Source organism: Epinephelus lanceolatus, chromosome 24 (assembly GCF_041903045.1).
Source record: "Epinephelus lanceolatus isolate andai-2023 chromosome 24, ASM4190304v1, whole genome shotgun sequence".
Classification (NCBI taxonomy): Eukaryota; Metazoa; Chordata; class Actinopteri; order Perciformes; family Serranidae; genus Epinephelus; species Epinephelus lanceolatus.
The window spans coordinates 21,934,548-21,955,954 of NC_135757.1; positions in this window are offsets into that span (position 1 = coordinate 21,934,548).

Below are 21,407 nucleotides of genomic sequence, written 5' to 3' on the forward strand. Positions count from 1 at the left end.
CAAGTGGGAGAGTTAATTAGCGACCTCGTTAGGGACCTGGAAGTGTCTGGTGGGGCCTCTGTGTGTGTTTGTATGCGTCTATGTCGTCTGTGTGTGTTAGCTGATGACTGGGAAAATGGAGAAGACATGTAGTAAGGGCCTAATTTCTCATTGTATGTATACATGATGAGCTTACCCTGTGTGACTGACAGTATGTTCACACTGTGAGCCAGTTGGTTGATATGTATGTATGTACTGATACATTGCAGGCAATGGCACAAGTTGCTATGGCATCTACACTGGTGATATATAGCTAAATACATGTTACATTTATATGTTTCATCTGTATCATGTCAGAGTTTCTAAAGTGATGTAGTTTTATGAGCTGACATGGGGAGAAGGAGGGGAGGCATTACATCCAGGCGAGCTGGTTGCCAAGCTGCAGACCACTGCTTAAGACCAACAAACAACAAAACTGGGTGTTTTTTAGCGAGACACTGGTGGCATTTCCAGCTGTGATTGTGCCACCAAAAGCAGGTGTTTTTTTTAGCAAGACATCGGTGGCAATTCAAGTAGCAATTGTGCTGCCCAAACCTTGTGCTTTTTAGTGAGACATTGGCAGCATTTCCAGTGGTGATAGTGTCACCAAAACCCAGTGTTTTGAAGTGAGAGCATTTGGCAATGGCAATGGCACTGCTAAAACAGGGTTTTTAGCAAGACTGCAGCAGAATGTTTAGTGGTGATTGTGCCACCAAAACCAGGTGTTTTTTTGCAATAGGTCTGTGGCATTTCCAGCTATGATTTTGGCACCGAATTAGGTATTCCAAGTAAGAGTTGATGAAGTAGAAAATGTCTGTGAAAAGTCTGTGTGTAAACATGATTGACACAACATTAGGTCATATTCATTTATTTGGCCTTTTTTGCCTTTCTTTGATAGAAAAAGCTGAAGTAAGACAGAAAAGGCAGGGGATGACGAGGAGCACAGGGCCTGACTGGAACTGAACCCCGACTGCTGAGGATGCCTGTGTATTTATGGTGCATGCACTACCAGGTAAGCTACTGCGCCTCACCCAAGGTTGTGTTCATTTTTAAACATGCAAATATTTGGGACTAAAAACAGACTTGGTATACAAAGGCCTTTAGAGGTTTAAGTAACCATTTCTGGACCAGTCAAAATCAAGGTCATAAGCTCAAGGACTGGCTTTTCTATTATCAGTTCATTTCATTATTTCATTAAGTTTGGACAATGGAAATATTTGTTTTTTGTTTTTGTGTTTGCATGTACATGATTTCCATATATCCTCCTTCCTTCATTTCCACCAATAGAAGAAGAGTTAAAGGAATAGTGCACCCAAAAATGAAAATTCAGCCATTATCTACTCACCCATATGCCGAGGGAGGCTCTGGTGAAATTTTAGAGTCCTCACATCCCTTGCGGAGATCGGTGGGGGGACTGAACAGTACACCTACACCTGAAGCCCCGACATAAAAAGTTGTTTCGAAAAACGTCATATGAACTCTGTTTTTAGCCTCACTGTAGCCTGTAGCTCTGACTGCTTCTCTGTGCTCCGCGCTCACGTGTGCGCGTGTGTGAAAGCATGAGCTTTGCTCACCCGTGTTTACATCACGTGACACATGCACCGCAGGGGGAGACAACAGTAACCACATATCCGAGACCAACGCCATTGTCTGCCTGAACTATGGTAGAAATGAATGACTTACTCCTCTTAAAGCCTGCCATCTGGTCCTGCGGGCCTCTGCCTTTTCTTCCAGTTGATCATCCAGTAGCCTGAGTTCCGTGTCCGTGTACTCGGGCTCAAACAAATACGGCTCAACAATGAAATGCTGTTCCTCCTCAATTTCAAAGTCTTCAGACATGTTGGACTGTCCTTTGCTAAAAGACCGCGGTGCAAATTATCTTTTAGCTCTGTGGTTACGTTGTCTCTCCCTGCGGCGCATGTGTCACGTCATGTAAACACAGGTAAGCAAAGCTCATGCTTTCGCTGGTCTCACGCAAATGCGCACATGTGAACGCGGAGCACAGAGAAGCAGTCAGAGCTATGGGCCACAGTGAGGCTAAAAACAGAGTTCATATGATGTTTTTCAAAACAACTTCTTATGTCGGGGCTGCAGCACGTTTGGATCACTATGGATGAGCATGCTGAAGATACTTTGTGGTTTCAATTTTGTGTTAGTCTGGGGTGCTGTCAGCCATTAGGTGTGCTAGCTGCTCCCCAAGCCGATCTCTGCAAGGGATGTGAGGACTCTAAAACTTCACCAGAGCCGCCCTCGGCATGAGGGTGAGTAGATAATGGCTGAATTTTCATTTTTGGGTGCACTATCTCTTTAAAGCATGTTGGCGAACCTCTCAGATTGATCACTGAAGCTTCTTTACCAGCTCCTTTAGTGAGGAAATACCCATCTTATCTCTCAATACAAAGATCACAGTGAAGATGTCCTCCAAGACTGATTTGCTGAGACACGTCTCGCTTTCAAAAAATTATTGAATTACGCTCGAGATTTAGCGCCTTGCAAAAATGTCACCATCACATTCCAAGGGCATGTCAGAGAGCGGATGAACGGGCTGCGTGTGGCGCTCTGGCTGAGTGAACTCTGTTGGTTTGGGGAGCGGCGCAGTAATTTGTTAAGACTGGGCCCCTGAATTATTAAAGGCATATGAGTGTAAATAATTCACTGATCACCAAACAGCATGACAGGCCATTCATCAGGATGTCTCGCATTGTGTATGCCTAGCGTACGTGTTTGTGGCATGTGTGGGTGGTGGCGGAGAGTGGGAGGTTGCAGGTTAGAGCTGGGGTTTTGAAGAGGAAGCTGGCCTCCAAATGCATTTTTTGCATGCACAGAGAGTTCTGTATCATCCCTGTTTTGCCACTAAGATGAATTTCCCCACCTGTGTACCTTAATTACACTTCCATGGGTTAACATATTACTAACAGGGAAGGGTAAGCATGGGGAGAACTCACAGTATGTCAGTTTTTGTGGGATTATCCGTATGAAAGTGCTTCATCATAACCTGCTTTGAATTTTTATTCCCGAGAATCTAGCCTTGCACTCTACTTTTTTTTTTTTTTTTTTTTTAAACTGTGTCTCCTCAATGGCAAAGCGAGTATGGTGACAAATGGCCATAAACGGGCGGAAAGCATGCAAATGCAGCAAGGAGACAAATGTCCAACCTTGTGTTTAGTCGGAAGCTAAGGTCATCCACCCTCCCATCTATCACTGTTCTAATCAGCTCCACGCAGCCCCAATGCATAGCTCAGTACCTGCTGCATAGATAACAGAGAGAGAGGGAGAAGAGGGGAGAGATAAAAACAAAACTGATAAAAGATTCAACAAGTAAACATTCATATTGCTCTGCAGCAGCTCGTGTTTTGTTCTGTTCCATTTTTCTGCCTGTTTTTGTGTGTATTCTCTCTCCACTGCCATCAACCGCCCCCTTACATACTTATATTCTAGTGTTTGCATGCTTCTAAACTGTGGCGTGTTTGTTTTGCTTGTCAGGTGTAGACGGAGGGGTTTGACCTGGGATCGCAGAGCTGTATTTGAAGGTGATTGGAGATGAGTTGTACTGAAACGCTTCTTTTTTTTTCCGCTTCTGTCAGAGATTCAGGGAGGGGAGACAAATCCAGATGTCTGGCTTGGCTGTAATTGCAGTTGCACTTGTCTTTTCAGACCACAACACCCAGGTGCATAATTGAAAAGATAGAGAACTGTCCACTATTTTGATTTGACTTTTTATCATTCCCATTTGTTCTTCCTTTAGTTCATTTTCACATGAATTGAAACCCAAACTGCCCGCTATTTGATATCTCTCCCCCTCTTTCTTTTCTTCCTCTTTGTGCTCTCGATGAGTGTTTCGTTTGCCCCCGTCAAGCGATCCAGAGATAGTTGAATTAGAGCCTCACCCCACGCAATTAAAATCTTATTATTGCTCGAGTGTGACCCGGCCTAATTTAATTGCTGTACATGCTCAAAAATGATTAATAGATACAGTTTGTAAATAGCCTGGGCAATGATGATAACACCAGAGATATGGTTAGTTGAGTGCATTATTTCGTGCTAAACTAAACATTTGGAAAACACATTCGGCTCGGCACATTGGATTCCTGAAATGTTGCACAGCAGCGGCGTCTGACTGTAATGACTCTAAATGAAAGATCAAAGGATGCGACGGCCTCCCGAGGGAGGAAGTTTACCCAAACTAGGGGGAAAGAAGAGTTGTGTCTCATGCATATAGCCTATTGATCATTCAGCTTGCCTGTCGTTATGAGTCGCACACTTGTCTCCTTCTGTCAGGGTGTTATTTTGCCTGGCCGACACTGAGGTGGATGTCTGTGCTGTCAGTGAAGATTCTCAGTCATCCAGGTCATGGTAATCGTAAGTGCTATATCGTAGGCAACTGGACTTGCTTGCATTTCTTGAAGACGTTTCGCCTCTCATCCAAGAAGCTTCTTCAGTTCTAAATGACTGGTGCACTGGTGCACTTTAAACCCAGTAATACACTGAGACCTAAACTTATCCACCCCAAGGACAAAACACCCATACATAAGCAGAGTGATGTAGTGTGTGCAGTTCAGTGCAGCCAGGAATACACAGATTTATACATTGGGGAAACAAAACAATCACTCCACAAGCACATGGCACAACACAGGAGAGCCAGCTCCTTGGGTCAAGACTCAGCTGTCCACTTAAATCTAAAGGGGAAGGGACACTCTTTTGAGGACAGCAATGTGCACATCTTGGCGCGGGAAGAAAGATGGTTTGAATGAGGAGTAAATGAAGCCATCTACGTCAAGCTGGAACGACCATCATCAAACAGAGCAGGGGTGGCCTATGACGCCACTTATCACCTACCTACAATGCAGTCTTGGGATACCTTCCCAGAGGACTTCACACCCATTCATCCCTGGTCCCATCTGACCCTAACGACTAACATGATGGCCAGGTGGGGCAACGACTCGCATCGTGACCTTAACGACTCTGAAACTAAGAGCTCACGTGACCCCAATGACTCTGCACCCACACAGGGTTTAAAGCCTGCAACTCCGTACCAGTCATTTAGAACTGAAGAAGCTTCTTGGATGAGAGGCGAAACGTCTTCAAGAAACGCAAGCAAGTCCAATTGCCTATGATATAGCACTTATGATATCTGTGTTGAGACATTTCATCCCCCAGACAGAATGCAAGTAGTGCCAAAGACTTTGCTCGACAGTTTGAGCTGGTGTGTATGTAGTCTAGATGTGTGTACCTGCTAGACTGTAAGAATAGCGGACATATCAACCATGACATCACCCACTGTTTTATGGACTTCTGTTTTGAAGACTCGAGTTCAGCATTTGGCTGTCACCGTCTTGGTTTTTGGAGCCAGAAGTGACCATATTTGATTGAGAAGCTGAGGACACTATCAGCAGACAGTCTGTTACTCAAAATGGCCCGTCCTTGATTATGCATAACTGTAAGCCTTGATAAAGTTTAAACAGGTGAGTCATATAAAATTCAGCCCTGTATAGTTGTCTTAAATGTTGAAATTAGCCGTAGAGACCAAAACCGTTTTTGGTACCAGGCCCTAAGCATGTTTATTTCTGCTGTTACGTTGGGCCTTTTTTACATGGTCAATGAGGATTGACATTGCCATTCAGAGATTCAAAGCCTCATTTTTCAGCCTCAAAGGTTGGCGCTTGGAACCTGCATGTCAGTTTTGTTCAAAGAGACAGCAAACAACAGCGCAAGCATGATGCTGAATGTTTTAAACTGTGTGGACCTTGAACTAATGACTAAGGAGAAATCTGGACTCCGTGTCTGGACCAGTTGGGAACTACTGACCTAGATTATTATGACGTGGATTTAAATGCAGCAGATTTGCCAGTTTAATATGGAACCGTGCTGTTATTGTGGCAGTTCACCACAAATAAATGAATGTGTCGGAAACCCTAGATTTTTAGGCATTCTATTATCTTAAATGGCTTGAAAAATAGTGCATAAAGCTGCCTGTGGGAGCATGTCCCCAGAACCCCCAAGGTTTTGGACTGAATGTTTACACCTTCTGGCTCTGCCCTTGGTGGACTAGTGTGTGCTTACAAGTCATATGTGTTCTCAAATGGATAGAAAAACTGTAACCATTAGGAATTAAAGTGGTATTATTCAACCTGGACCCATGTTTCCATGTCTAGGTGACTAATGGGAACAACAGTTGTTGAAATTGGTCCAGTCCTGTGTGAGACAATACAGGCGGGAATGTAAATACTCAGGGCATGTTCACATTGTCAATGTACGTCCACTAAAAGTGTTTGTTTCTGCAACTGGGAGGCTCAGATTATTATTCAAAGTATCTGACAGCGATATGTTAAGGATCCCTATAGACATAGACCTTTTTGTTTCACCAGAAACAGCCTAGAAATTGCCATCGCTAAACCCACCAGACTCCATTTAAATAAACAGTAATTTTAGCGTGTATAAAGCCAGCATATTTTCACATCTAACTGGGTGAATGAAGGGTTTATTTCAATTAAACCAGAGCTGGTGATTGTTTAGCAGCATTGGTGGTGAAAGTCCAAGACGTTTCCTTTCTGGATTTGGAATCCAAAACTAGCTTGGCTAAGGAGACTCGAGACCAGCCATCGCTCTTCATGTTCGGCAAAATTTAGAGATAAGCCACTAGGCCGTACACACAGCTGTGACTCACATTTTAATTGACGAAATGTTAAAACATTTTTTAAATTTGTTGGAGGACTATAGGTTACACAGTTTTATAATTTGAAAATGTAAGAGTTACTATAGACCTACAATAATGATAAATGAAAATTAAAATGTTCAAAAATATCTCTGATTCATTTCCATGTAGCCTAATTTTTGGTCAAAGCCAAGGGGAGCTATTGGGGAGGGCCTTAGGAGCAGCAGGTTGCCTACCCCTGGGATAGGCGATGGCAATTTCAGGGCTGTTTCTGGTTCAACATAAAGGTCTTTCTCTGTAGAAAACCTTTCTATAATGTTGTCAGACACTTCCAATAATAATCTGAGCCTGTCAATGGCAAAAACAAACACTTTAATTGGACAGTACAAACATGCCCCAGTGGTTACACTGCAGCCTGTTTTGCTGCCTCTCCCTGCAGCAGTCACAAAAATTGTTGTCTCCATTAGTCACTTAGACACAAAAACATGGGAAAATAGGGTCCAGGTTGAAAAATAGCAAAGTTGCCCTTTAAGGATGTTACAGAATGATTGTAGTCAATAGAAAAGTCCTCTCAAGTATCGTCATATAAATCTAAATATGTGTTTTTGTCCGTGTGTGAGTGTGTGTACATGCCTTTGTGTATCCTGCTGTCCAGCGGTGCAAGGTAAATGGGTGTGTGCTCATTAATCTCAGAGTGTGTGATGGAGCATAGTGGTCGGCCAAGCTGCTGAATGTCTAAGCAGGGCGCTGTGCATGTGATTTATCGGGAGGAGCATGCATTAGGGCCCATTCGTAGCCATTAGACCGGACAACTAAGAACGCCACCACTAGGGTGGGGCCTACCCTGTACAGCTCGGTACATTTTGTCCAGGATGCTACAAATGGCATGTCAGTAAGTGTTGATGAAGTGGTGAGATTTTGATTGACAGCATTGTTGCACGTCATTACAGGTATTTCTAGAGATCATCTGTCAATCAAACCATATGTATGTTTAAGTCTTCCTCTGTGGATTTTCTGTTTGCATTTCTGTAGGTTGCACTCTATCTTCATGCCAAGTATACTCAGAAATGTATCGCAGCTTACTTCTAATGCCAGTGTTCCCCACAAAACCAGACAGCAAATGATAAAAACTCCTCAAGTTCATGAAACCTGGCTGAAGGTTAAAAGAGAACGTATATGATTAAAGAGAAACACAGATGTACTGTATATCGTGCTCACCTCCAGGAAGCTGGTGTTTCTTTGGCTCTGTAATGGCTCTGCAGCTCATGTGGGTTCAAGATTAGAAGTTTGACTTCAAAATTATGCTAAAAGATGCATGCTCTCGTGGTGCAGCAAGGTGGGCATCCACCAAATGGCATATGTTATCAAAAAAAGGGGATGGAAACTCGGTCACAGTTAGGGATGGGAATCGAGAACCGGTTCCTGTTAAGAACCGGTTCCAACTGGTTCAATTCATCGACATCATTAGGCTTTATGCTTAACAATTCCCTTATCGATTCTTTTCACGAATCTATGCTCGTCAGTCAGCAGCACGTTCAACAACAAAGAAGACGTAATGGCGGAGAGACAAAAGCGGTTAAAGCCGTGGCTTCACTTCATGCTGTTGTTAGCCTCCCTGGAGCTGCTAGCCTGCTGGGGGGTGCTTTTTTTCCAAATCTTTCTCATCTTCTTTCTAAACAAGGTTCATAATAAAACGTTATGAAAGCAGATGTATTGGGTTACAAACAACAGGAGGTGATATCATTAATTCACAGGAGGAATCGATAAGGGAATCGATAAAGAATTGGATCGATAAGCAGAATTGATAATGGCATTGATATCGATAAAATCCTATCAATTCCCATCCCTAGTTACAGTAGGATATTGTGCAGGAGGAGTCACTGGCATCAAAACCATCTCTGAGCAAAAGTTTTTCTTTTCTTTATTTATCCCCTTAACAAGGAGCTCTATCATTATCAGACAAGACTAGATAAACTGTGAAAGTGCAAAGCCACGCAATTCTCACTGTATAATTTTTTTTTTTTTTTTATGATGCCAGCATGACTGCGGCAACAGTTGCCTGATTTGTGACAGAGGTGCATACAAAACAGATAACAAACTTTGAATATATAGTTTGAAAATGTATATTTTTACCATGTTTGCGCCTCTGTTAAAGAGTAAGTTTAGTACATTTTAACCTAGACCCTGTTTTCCCTTATTTTTGTGTCTAAATGATGAATGGGAGCAATCGTTTTTGAAATTGGTCCAGTTTTGAATAAGATCTCAACACGCGACAGTCACAAAACATGTTGCAATGTAACCACTCTGGGAAATTAAGAACTTAAATTTACGCGCACTAAAAGTGTTTGTTTTTGCCACTGGCATGTCCACATTATTATTTTAAGATATAAGACAATCCTTTATTTGTCCCGTAGCGGGGAAATTTGCAATTTGCATTTGCATTTGCAGATTTGACACTGCAACAAACAACAATGTTCAACAAAAACAAAAGCTTTTAACAACTCCTAATGTCGAAGGTCTTGAGATGGTATAGATAAAAATTGAGGCAATAGGAAATCTGTAGGAGTTTGTTAAAGTACAACCCTTGGAAATAGCCAAAATGCACAAAAGTGGCACAGTAAATTAAAAATGACTGACTTCCTGTTGGGTTAGGGCATGGCTCCAAGAGGCTTGGGATGTTACATATGTCTACAAATTGTCATACTCCTAGGTGGATAGTATGGCGGGAGCTGCTTTGTTAAGTGTCTAAGACAATTATAAAAGGACCCTACAGAGAAAGACCTTAAGATCCGTTTTGTTTATCCAGAAACAGCTTTGAAATCGCCAAACCCACCAGACTCCGTTTAAATAAACAGTATTTTTCTAGAAACAAAATTAAGCTCACAAAAAACATTTTGGTTCATCTTTCCATTGTTCTAACAATCACAAGCTCTGGTCTGGTTAAAATAAACCCTAAATTTAGTCTAGTGGGTTTGGTGATCGCAATTTCGGGGTTGTTTCTGGTGAAACAAAATGTTGCCACACACTTAGAATAACAATCTGAGCTTGTCAGTGGCAAAAACAAACATTCAGTGGATGTAAATTGGCGATGTGAACATCCTGGATTGGCAACATTGCAGCCTGTTTTGCAAGTGCGAGCTGCAGTGCTCTTGCTAAATATCAGACCAGTTTCAAAATTTGTTGCTCCTATTAAAGACACAACAACATGAAAAAATAGGGTCCAGGTTGAAAAATACTGATGTTACCCTTTAAATTGGTTCAGTGTCACTGAGGCAAATACTGGCATTTTGATGGTAAACTACAGAGAGATACCTTCCAGAAGAAGAATTGGCCATTTTATTTGGGGTATGTCAAGGGGGAGGATTGTTGTTAAGTAACAAACAAAGTCCAGCACTCATTTACTCCAAAACTAGGACACAGAGCTACAAAATTAAGTGTTTAATGCACCTTAATGAACAAAAATATACTGAATTAATGGCTTTGCAGAAGTTGAATTTGTTGTAGTGACCAGAAAACGTCACTTTCTGAATATTTAGGTTATATGTTGCTTAGCTTTTTCACCATTGTGTACAATACGGCCCTGGATACTGGGTGTCTGCACCTGTGTGCACATACAAGCATTTATATGTGTGTGCTGGTGTCTGAGGCTAGTCTATATCATCCAGTGTCAGTCCATGTCAGTGGCTGTGTGAATAAGCGAGGTGGGCGGGTGGGGTTATGAGGGGTGGCGGTGTGAAGGGGAGGGAGGGGGGTCACTCTATTTTGGCTGAGGTAATCCATCCATTGTGTTGAACTTCTTCATCTGTATCAATTCATTGAAAACACACCGGCCCTGTGGAGTGAAACTGAGCCTGCCCAGTCCTTTCTTGACAGGGCAACGAGAGAGAGTGAGTACCACAGGATAGAGGTGGGGGGGCTGGTTCTGGGGGTTTGGGTGGGGGTCCATGAGGGGAAACTTCGAAGGGGGGGAAAAGGGGGTAGCGGACCATGGGAAAAACACAATCCCTGGCCCCTCTATAGCACTTGTTCCACCCCACTTCACCCGCACACCCACCCTGTGTGTGCCACTTGTCACTGACCCTTGCAACCCCCTTCTCATTCTCCCCAAGCCTTTGAGCCTGTCGCTCTCACTGGGCTGCAGATGTATGTCCCCCCTATCCCCACCACCACCACCACAACCACCACCACGTATCCTCCTCTTCCTCCCAAGACCTGCAGACCTCCACACTCTAAGGCCCCTACCTCTACCTTGCATGCCCAGGGATGGTGAAGCGTGGTGGGGCAGAGGCTGCGCCCGGACCCCCGTATCCAGCTCCGGCGAAGAATGGACCAAAGGAATAAAGAATAACAGAGAGGATCCCTTTTCTTTGTGTTTGCACAAAGGGGAAGCAAGCTGGGGCAATGGGAAAAAAAAGTGTGTGAGTTGCGGTTTATTGTGCACATACACATGTTGGAGCTGTGTGTATATGTCTCGTCTCTGGGCTGTGGTGGAAGGAGGGGGAGGATTATTGCTGCAACATGCGCCCTCAGTGACAGTATAGTAATTGGTGTAAGGCATCTGCTCCCTTTACCACCAGCACCAATGTAAGCTTTCATTAAAACATACGGCACAAATACTTATGAAATGAATCATTACCATGCACCATTAGCCCGTCTCCTTCCAATAATTGAATTTGTCAGCAGTATCCTTTTCAACCATGAGAGCCACCATCATATTGTGATGATGAAGGCGATCACTAACAACAGTTACAGGAATATCTGTATCCTTTAATTATTCTCTTCCTTCTTCACTGGCCTGTCAATCACTGCTGTTGATGAACCTGAGTCAGATGATTAAGCATCAATGCCGACGTTACAAGATTGATTTCATCTGTGACAAGGTGTTATCAATATCATTGATTAATTGTTAACACATACATGGATGCTTGAATTCATTACAGTAGAATGAGCGGCTGTGTTTATAGCTTGGGTGGCCCCGTGGCAGCGTTAGTGCCACACTCTCAACATTCAGATATGCAAGCTGTTAAGTAGCATTTGATGCTCCTTTGCCATGTAAAATGTAAAAATAATGGTAATTGCAACAGCGCCGAGGGATTTCTGCATTTTCCAAACTCATGACACAGCGACTTGGCGGAATGCAAATCTGCATTACGGCATCGCCGGGGCTTTTTTCCTTATGTTAAGCTCTTCTTGCTAAAGCAAGCCCATGAGAGTCTTTAGAGGGAGGAGGAGGAAAAAAACAGAGAGGCAGCCAGCAGGGGGAGGTAAGACAAAAGGAAAAGTAAAGGAGAGGGAGAGGGGAAGTGGGAGAGGGTAAACAGAGGAAGGATGGGAGAGGAGAAGAGGTTGAAAGGAGGGAGGGAGGCTCTCTGCTGGCGCTCCTATCGATCCCATTGGTTTTTGGTCATACATCAAGCGTGCCCCCGGCTGAGTGGCAGCCCGGCCAGACCTCCCCCTTTGGTGGCCTGGGGAGCGGAGGGCAGAGCAGCGGCGGCGCTCTGGCCTTTCCTGTGTCCAGCTGTGCGCCCTGCAGGGTGTACAATACAGTATTTTGGAGCTGAGCGGCAGGGAAAAAGCATCCTACTGTACTTTTACACCACTGACCTTTTGAAGGAGGAAGGAGGGAGAGCAGAGGGAGGGAGAGGGAAAGGAGCACATGTGTTTATTTTACAGCCATAAAGATTACTTGCATTATTCAAAAATGCTTTAAATTCAATTTTGAGGAGTTCAAAACATTTCAATTTCATATACTAACACAATTTTGTCAGCCCGAGGACGGCTGATTGAGTTCAATATCTGAGATACTGTCATGAGTTTTTCAAATGGAGCCCACAGTGTGTTTCAGTTTATGTTAGCGAGCAGCTCTCCCTCCAAATTTGCAATATCAAACTGATGAATGTGTGCAGACCCACAGAGAATCAATGTGAACAGAGAGAGAAGGAGGCAGTTAGAGCCCCCTGGGGTTGTTTTTTTGGGGTGTATTTTCATTGGACTTTCCCACATAGGAGTTCTGCGTGATATCATGAGGCGTAAATGTCCCAAAAAATTAACAATTGACTGTCATTTGACTCCTCAAACAAACACCGAGATATTCTTTCTAAGCACCTAGACAGCATTTAGGGACAAAGCACTCCTAAGTCGAGCACCTCTAAGCGCTGTGTCGGCTGTTATAAATAATATATCACTTAGTTCATTTTCAGTATCTAAGAGTTTAAGTTCACAGTCTATTTTCAGGGTGTCACACAAGTAAGGGCTGTGAAGTTTTTCCCTTTGCAAGAGTCTCACTCAACTGCTGCTGAACTGACGGGCTGCTCAGCTGCAGTTTGCACTAAAAGAACAGAAGAACAGGGGAAAGGGAGAGGTGTGCAAGCATGTGCGTAATCCTACTTTTACTGTACTTGTGCTGCAGCCACTGTATCAGACTACCACAGCAGTATAGGTCGTGCAAGAGAGCAGTTCTGCGTATTTTACCTCTCTAATTACCAAACAAAGGCCATGTCTGACACAAATTTAAATTCTATTTTGTGTATTGGCGGGGCTTTCTGTGCACAGTAAAAAAAGTTTTTAGACGTTTGCTGGGTTCAGATTTAAAAGTCTTTCCTAAACTCAGCTAAACATCTTTAATATTGGTGCTTTCTTGAGTTTGATACCCCTCTATGTTCTCCTTGCACTCAATCAAGGGCATATGTTTCGTTTCAACACTGGAGGAGACACACATGTCATAGGAGCTTTGAGGGTACCCAGTTAGAGACTTTTTAGGCATGAAACACTTCTGGTGGGACAAATGCACATGTTGTAATTATTGAGGGGGGACATGTTTATGATGCATCTCTATTTTTGTCATCCTGATTGTCCATAATATAACATTGTTCACCTCTCTGCAAGGGCGGATAATGAGACAGTGGGCACTTGGGCACTTCTGCCACACAGGAGCAAGATAAGGACTGTGGTGGGGATTTTTCCTGTTTTCTTTTGCTGTCGTTTGGCATCTCTTTGTCATTGTTATGAATCTTTTAGGTTATCTTGTGTCTATTTGAATTTGTTTTGTGTGTCCTTGTGGTTGTTTGTGCCTCTGTGAAGTTGTTCTGTTTCTTTTTGTGGTTGTTTTGTGTTTCTTTGAAGTTGTTTTGTGTCTCTTTGTGGTTGCTTTTTGTCTCTTTGTGGTATTTTTTGTTTCTCTTTGTGTTTTATTTGTGTCTCTTTATAGTCTTGTTTTTATTGTATCTCTCTGAAGTCTGTTTGTGTCTCTCTGTGGTTGTTTTGCCTGTTTATGTAGTTATATTGTGTCTCTTAGCAGTTCCTTTGCATCTTTTTGTGGTCTATTTGTGTCTCTTTGTAGTAACTTTGAGTCTCTTCATGAGTGCCATTTTGTAGATTAAGGCCAGAAGGGCCCCTGACACTTTGGGCCCCTCGGCCTGTGCCCTGTCGGCCCGTACAGTAATCCATCCATGCTTCTCCTCTTCTCTTTATGAGGTTTCTTCAGTTTTTTTCCACGCTAAAGGACATTTTTGGGACATGTTTCCTTTTCCAAATTGAGGATCCAAAAATCCAGGGTCCCTTATTCTATACAGATTTCAAAGCCCCTTAAGGCAGCTTTGTGACCTGTGATATTGGACTATATATTAAAATTGGCTCGCGAATTAGGACTTCTTTACTCCACATTAAAACCTGATATTATTCCGTATTTTCCAGCATCATTTATGGCTGCAAACATGAAGCCCCACTTTGTGAACGTTTCTGTTTTATCACAATTCCAGTGCACAGACTTGGATGTTTTCGCATCAGCGCGAGTATTACTTTACACGCCGCTTGCTGTCAATCACCTGACACCCACAGGAAGAAACTGAAGCCTCCTCCAGGAAATAATCCTTCAGAAACATGCTGCTTTACAAACTGTACTGTCACATCCAGGTCTTTTTATTTAGAAAGTCTTTGTTAGCCAGGACGGCAGTTACTTTTAGGCTCCAAACTAGATACTGTAAAAAAAAAAAAAAAAACAGCAGGATAAATTAGTGCTGAAGCAAATTACAATATGTGTAGAGGTGTTCACTTGAGTGAAAGGTGTTAATGGTGGAGGACAGATCAGGGAAGGTGTCCAAGTGCCCTCCAGTTTGCTTCAACGCCCGGCGCTGCCTCTATGCGTGCATGAGCCTCATTTCTTCAGACAAGAAAAAAATAAAGGATGTAGGGTTCGAGGGGGGATAAAGGAAGAAGAGGAGAGGCTGGAGAAGTGAATGGGAAGGGGGGGGGGGGGGCGTTGCTATAGCTGTCCGGTGAGATCCGCTCTGCCGCAGCTGCCTCCCCTCCTCAACGGCTCCTCCGGTGAAAAGGGCCCTGAGTGGCGAGCGGATCCATTTCAGCGTGGAAACCCCACACACACAAAGCTCTGAAAGCTGCTCTTATGCCACGTCTCGGTATCTCTTACCTGTTAGCCCGATTAATTATTCCCCCAAGTACAGGAGCCAGGGAAAGGAGACACCGCGGATGGGCCGGCAAGATAGGGCTGCACTCTCTCAACTGAACGAGAGAGGCCAGATAAAGAAAGAGTGGGTGGTGGGGTGAAGGAGAGGAAGAGGAGGGGGAGAGCTCTGTTGTCTCTCTTTTTTTCCCTTTCTCAGCCTACAGTAGGAGCCTTCAGTCTCTAGCTAATGTACTAGAAAGTTGCTTTTACAATGTCCCCACACTTTCTTAGTCACAGTACAGTGGGTCGAAGGAGCCAATAGCGTTTTTTGCTTCTTCTTTTTTTTTCATTCCCATCTATCAGCTCAAGCGGCAGCATGCAGGACACGTGAAAGACCCCTCATCCCTTCTGGAAAAAAAAGAAGTTGTGTTGTTTCCGCTGTTGGGGTTGCGCACCCTGGAGCATGTCGTGTGGATGGCGTTTTTGGCAGGAAAAGCACTGACGCAGTGACCAGGAACTCCATTAAACGTGGCACTCGCTGCACGCCCTGATTGCTCTGACCAGCAGGCAGTGTGTGTCAGCAATGAGACAGAAGTGTGATCACCTGATGTCACACAGACAGAGTAACATTTCACAGACTAAAAAAAAAAAAAAAATCAAGGTTCAGTCTCAGCAGTGCTCTCTGCAACTTCTTTACAACATCAACTTGCTTCAGGTCTGAGCATCCAATCCCTGTCACTAACAAGCACTTCCTGGTTATGCAGAGCAGGGGTTTCCATGGCTATCAATCAGCCAATAGCAGCGCAGCTCCTCCAGAGCAGCGTGTTGAGAGTGGGGGTCTCTGGGGCAGCCTGTCTTTTTAAACAAGGCCAGACACTTCACAGACAGGGAGAGGGCCAATTAATTCTGCCGGGGGCAACACTCCTAGGTTAGCATTTGCTTATAGTGATAAATTGGCGCTTTGTATCCGCAGTAAACTACCTAGGCTCCCCCTGTTTTGGCTGGCTTGGCAGGTCCAGGAGTGATGTCATGGGGTTCAGGCTGATTAGTCGGGCGTGCCTCGGCCTTTTTCACGGGGTCATTGCACTACTGTCTGTGTAAAATTAATTAAAAGCTGGCCGGGGTTAGTGTCCGCGCTAATTTCCAGCTAGTCGCTAACATCTGCTGAGGAGGAAAATGAGGAAGCGTCAGACTGAAAGGGGAACCTTGAAATTTACAATATTGGTGACCAAAAAGCATAGATATTGATTTCAGGGGGGAGGCAGGGGACACGTCCCCCTCAGTATATAGAACATGTGCATTTGCACCCCCCCAGTGGACTTTTATTTTGACAAAATGTAGGCATTTACACCATTAATTAATGCATAAAAATTCACCAGTATGTACAAAATTAAGTATTTGATGCTCAATTTCTTTTTTGTGGAGGGCCCCAAAAACCTCAGTTTCACGTGTCCCCCTCAATGTTGAAACAAAACCTACAGACTTGGCCCAATGTCTTGATTTGTAGGGAAGAGCGGGGTTATTTGGAATATGTTCATCTTGACATGAAATAACCTTCCATTACTTACAGACTCTGACCAATAATAAAAATAATTTGATCCCTAACTAGATATAGGTGTCTGTATTGCCCGATGCAATACTGAAAGGCACAATTTTGTAAAATGTACAAGGAGTGCACTTTCCTTAATTCTGCAATAGTTAATAAATTACTGAGATTTGGAATTTGTCTTTTGAGTCTTCACTTCAGTGCCACCTATCAGCTTCTACAGGCCACAGGTAGGCTGTAGGTGTATGTAGGCTACTGAGTTTAGTTTTAAAAAAAGAAAAAAAGTCAATAACAACTTGAGATTAAAAAAGAAGATAAAGTTAAGTAGTTGAACCTTGCACTTTTAAAATATGCTTAGGGGTTGAAATGTAGGCCGATATGAAGTCCATGCAGTAATCATTCACTCAGTGGCTTCACAGTGGGTCTTATTCAACTAGGAAAAGCCTTCCTCTTGTTTTCTTCCACTTATTGTATGTTTGTCACAAGGTAGAAACTATTCATGATATTGTCCCAGCCACACCTGGGTAACTGTCCTAACCATCCCAGGGAGAGCAGACACACTTTGGACTCCTGTGCTACCAACAAAAATTCAGACTGCTTGATAATAAATATTTCTGATTCTGATTTCAATTGCTATAAACATGAGGCAAATAACTAGTGCTTAATCTGTTAGCTCAATGCTAACACATAATGGGAATTACCATTAACGCTCTAAAAAGGGACGTCCCGTGGATGCTCGTAGGACATCATTGTCTGCATGATTCTGTTTAAGTTGATCTAAAATAACAATTGTGAAAGCGAGAAAGTTCATTCTTTTTGTGGCAGGAAACTATGGCTCCTGTATTCTCTGCCCTTGCATCATGACCTTATGTTACCTTACCTTACATGGTTGGACAAGCATTGTATTTTGCCAGAATTACACCATAATTTTCCCATAATGGCAGTTGGAGATCGTTGTTTGCATAATTGTGTATATACTGATCTAAAATACAAACCATAGCAGCGAGGATTGGCATTCTTTTTGCAGCAGAAAGCTCAGGCTTTTGTCTTCTGTGTCATCACATTGTATGCTCATGATGATGTCATTATGCAACGTTACACGTGATTTAAAACCATGCCAGCACCAGAGGAATGAGTGATGGATCTATCACACCACCTTTTCAATCTAAAAACAATCATATCATAAAAACTAAATAATGTACATAGCTCAAATAATTTCAGGAATGTCAAGAAATATTTTGTACATGTTTCTAAATTTAGAAATTGTTCGGATCATTATATATTGTGTTTTTATTTTGTAAAAATCTGATGAAAAACGCCAAATATTTGTATGTTTTTATGACACAATTTCAATACTTCTATCAAGTTTTATGGTTTATTGACTGACATAACTGTCTGGCTCAGGTTATACAGATTTTGGGGATATGAAGTATTTGAAGATACTCCAAGAAATTACCACAATAAGCAGAAATACCAGTGTAGGCACCGCCGGATTTCCATTTCTATTGCAGAGTGAAAAAAGGTTTAATGGGCCAACAGAAATTAGTATCGCCGTTGCAATAATTTTATTTTAACAAACAATATTTGACCTCACATGCTTAACATACAATAACTCATACTTACAAGCATATATTTCCTATGCTCTGTGGAAAGAAACTAATAGCTGCTGACTTCACATTGTCAGCTAAATATTATCATTATTATTATTATTATTATTATTATCATTATGATTCTTGTCCGGCCTGCTCTTCCATTGACTTTATTTCCTATCCTGTCCCAGTAACCTGATGAATAGTGACAGCAACTCCCATCCTGCGGAAATCCCACAGGAATCCCCAAAAAATGTTAGCCTCTAGTCTCAACTGTCCCCCTGTCCCAACTGACCCCACTCCCCCATTTGTATCCCACTTAATGTCAGCTGAAATAAAATTTGAGAATCACAGTAAAAATAAAAGGCCATTTTGCAAAAATAAAGTCAACAACCAAACAATGACTCACATAAAAATTACCCCGCTGAGCTTTCCCAGAGATACTTGACAACACTCTGTGATGATAATAAGTATGAATAACGGTATCGTCATGTAAACAGCGTACATCTTCACCCCCTCTCCCTCTCTTATCCCCATTTCATAAAGCTACCGTGACTAGAAGTAGCCTCTGGTGACTCCACTTGTACAGCCATGTGGCCATGTGGTCTGAATTTAGCCATCCTTTATCTCCTGCTCCCATCCGGCTTCCTTTCCTTACTCTCAGTCTTTGCTAAGTGGTTGCATACACACATGTGTCTTCAGAGTCCGGCAAGCACCAAAGCAGCATAACTGCAAAAACGGAGGAAGAAGGAGGGGTCGCAGATATTTACTCATATTTAAACTTTTTTCCCAATACCTCATTATTTTTTGTGCATGTCAAACCTTCTCGCACTGCTCCCTTTAAAATCTGCCCCCCCCCCCCAAGGTGAGAAAGGTTGATCATTTTTCTTTCTTTTATGCGAGCAACGTGAATGAAAGTCACGGCCAATTTCCCTTTTAACATGGACATGGGAAAAACAACAAGTACTATAGCAACAAAACAGCCTTCAGTTGCCGAAGCAGGATCTTTGATTTGGCATATCAAAGGGGAGCGTGATCCCTGGGTTGCCGTGGCTCCCAAGGTCGGAACACACAGACCTACTTAGGCTGAATCTGATTGGCTGGTGCTTCAACGCAGCTGCACATTTGCCTAAGTGAAGAAGAGGGCTCCATTAGAGTATAGGTAGAAAATGTACTTTCCTCTAAACAAATAATCAAAGTGCTTAAATTAATGTGGAGGTGTTTGTGACTGTAAATGCTGATGAAATGGCACGCAATGCCTTTATTTGTTTATCACATTGTTGTAAATTCATTTCCATCAAAGACTCATGAAAGGATGCAGCGTTGACGAGATGGATGCACATTGAAAGGAAGGATGTTGAGGACTTCTGGAGCATAATAATAGCTTTCCTAGCTTTCCTAAGCATGGGGCAGAAAACTGTAAAAACTACATCTCTAAATACACAAACACTACTAAATATGCTAAATGACGAATATTACATCCTTGAAGTCGTTTGGAGGTTAGGGTCAGGGTTAGCTTTACAATGGGTAAAGCTGAAATAAACTCCCTGCCTCTACATTACTCTGAGCTGACTGGTTTGTCAGAGCTGTTTGGTCCCAAGCCGTGCAGGCGGACGGAGCCGCTGCTCCTCCGGTGGAGTTGACAAGAGGAAATTTGATATCATTCCCACTGTCGGCTGAGCAGGACCCTGAGGTTTCCCCTCATGGGGGGTCCTGAGAATGTCACTCCCGTACGGGAGACCCCTCCTCCTCCTCTTCCCTCTTCCTCCTGCCATTACATTCACCTACTTTATCTCCAAATGTCACAGAGAGTAAAACCAATAGCACACGGAGGATTTATCAAGGAGGCTCTTCTGGGTACAAGGTGCTTGATGGAAGTAAACCTGTGAAAGTGATTTTTAGCTCCATGTCCTCTAAGATACATTTATCATACATGAAACTTTTACAACACAGTTCTAGTTATAAGGTCTAAATGTTTCTTGAATACTTTAACAGTGTGTATGTGTTCAAACTCCACAAGCCTCAGAACTAAATGAAAGCATTTCATCCTCCTCTGTGCTCGATATTAGATGTCTATTAAAAAATGATGGATGCAGATGTTGGAAACATTCAGGGCTCAACCCAGACTCAGGGCAGTCCACAGGCATGCTCTCCCAGGGAGATTTTTTTAAACAGTTATGACAGCTATATGCACTATTTTTAATGTCATATGACATAATATAATGCCTAAATAACTGTACAACTAAAACACAAAAAACAAGGCTGCACAGATGCCACGGAAATAAAATGATTTAACGTTTCTCAACTCATTTTTGGTCCTTATTTGTAAAAGAGAATAAAAATACAGGGCAACAATAATACAGCATTAAATATTCAATATGTTTAGTAAAAATAATACCAGTAAAGGTAGCACCGGTTAGCTTACTTCCTCTTAGGGCAGAAATGTTTGAACGGGACGGGACATCACACAACAGCCACATTGGGTAAATTAATAATAATAACTTTTCAGATGGCTGATTGATATCTCCAGCATGGGGGAGGCGACAATTGTAAGCCATATGTGAGGGCAGAAGCAATGTAACAGAATCCTCTGCAATTAATCAAATCAAATCAAGTTTATTTATAAAGCACATCTAAAAACAACCATGGTCGACCAAAGTGCTGTACAAATTAAAAGAATGACACACAAATATATAGCTATATAACATGTACAAAAATGTAAAACAGACTAACACGGGTAAGAACAATTACATATGTAAAAAAGATTATAAAATACTAAAATATTAAGTCCACTGTGAACAACCAAAGACTATTGAAAACATGTACATTTTAAGATTTGTCTTAATAGTGTGAATGGAGGGAGAGCATTTGATCAGCATTGATGAGAGTGAAAGGCTATTCCAAAGCTTTGGAGCAGCTACCTTAAGGCACAATCTCCCTTACCCACCAGCCTAAAGGCTGATATTAATTGATTTGTACGAGCTACAATATAGCAATTTTCTGGGAATTATTTGGCAACATAATAGCATACATAGACCCAGTTGTACTTTCTAACCATTTATTTACATACTAAACATCTAGCTATGGGGAATGTGTAAGAACCCAGCCTGTAGAGCCGCCATCCTATTTTGCATCTAATGGTTCTCCAGCTGTCTTATTCATCATGATACCATAGTGTAACATGTTGAGGGTGACTCATTT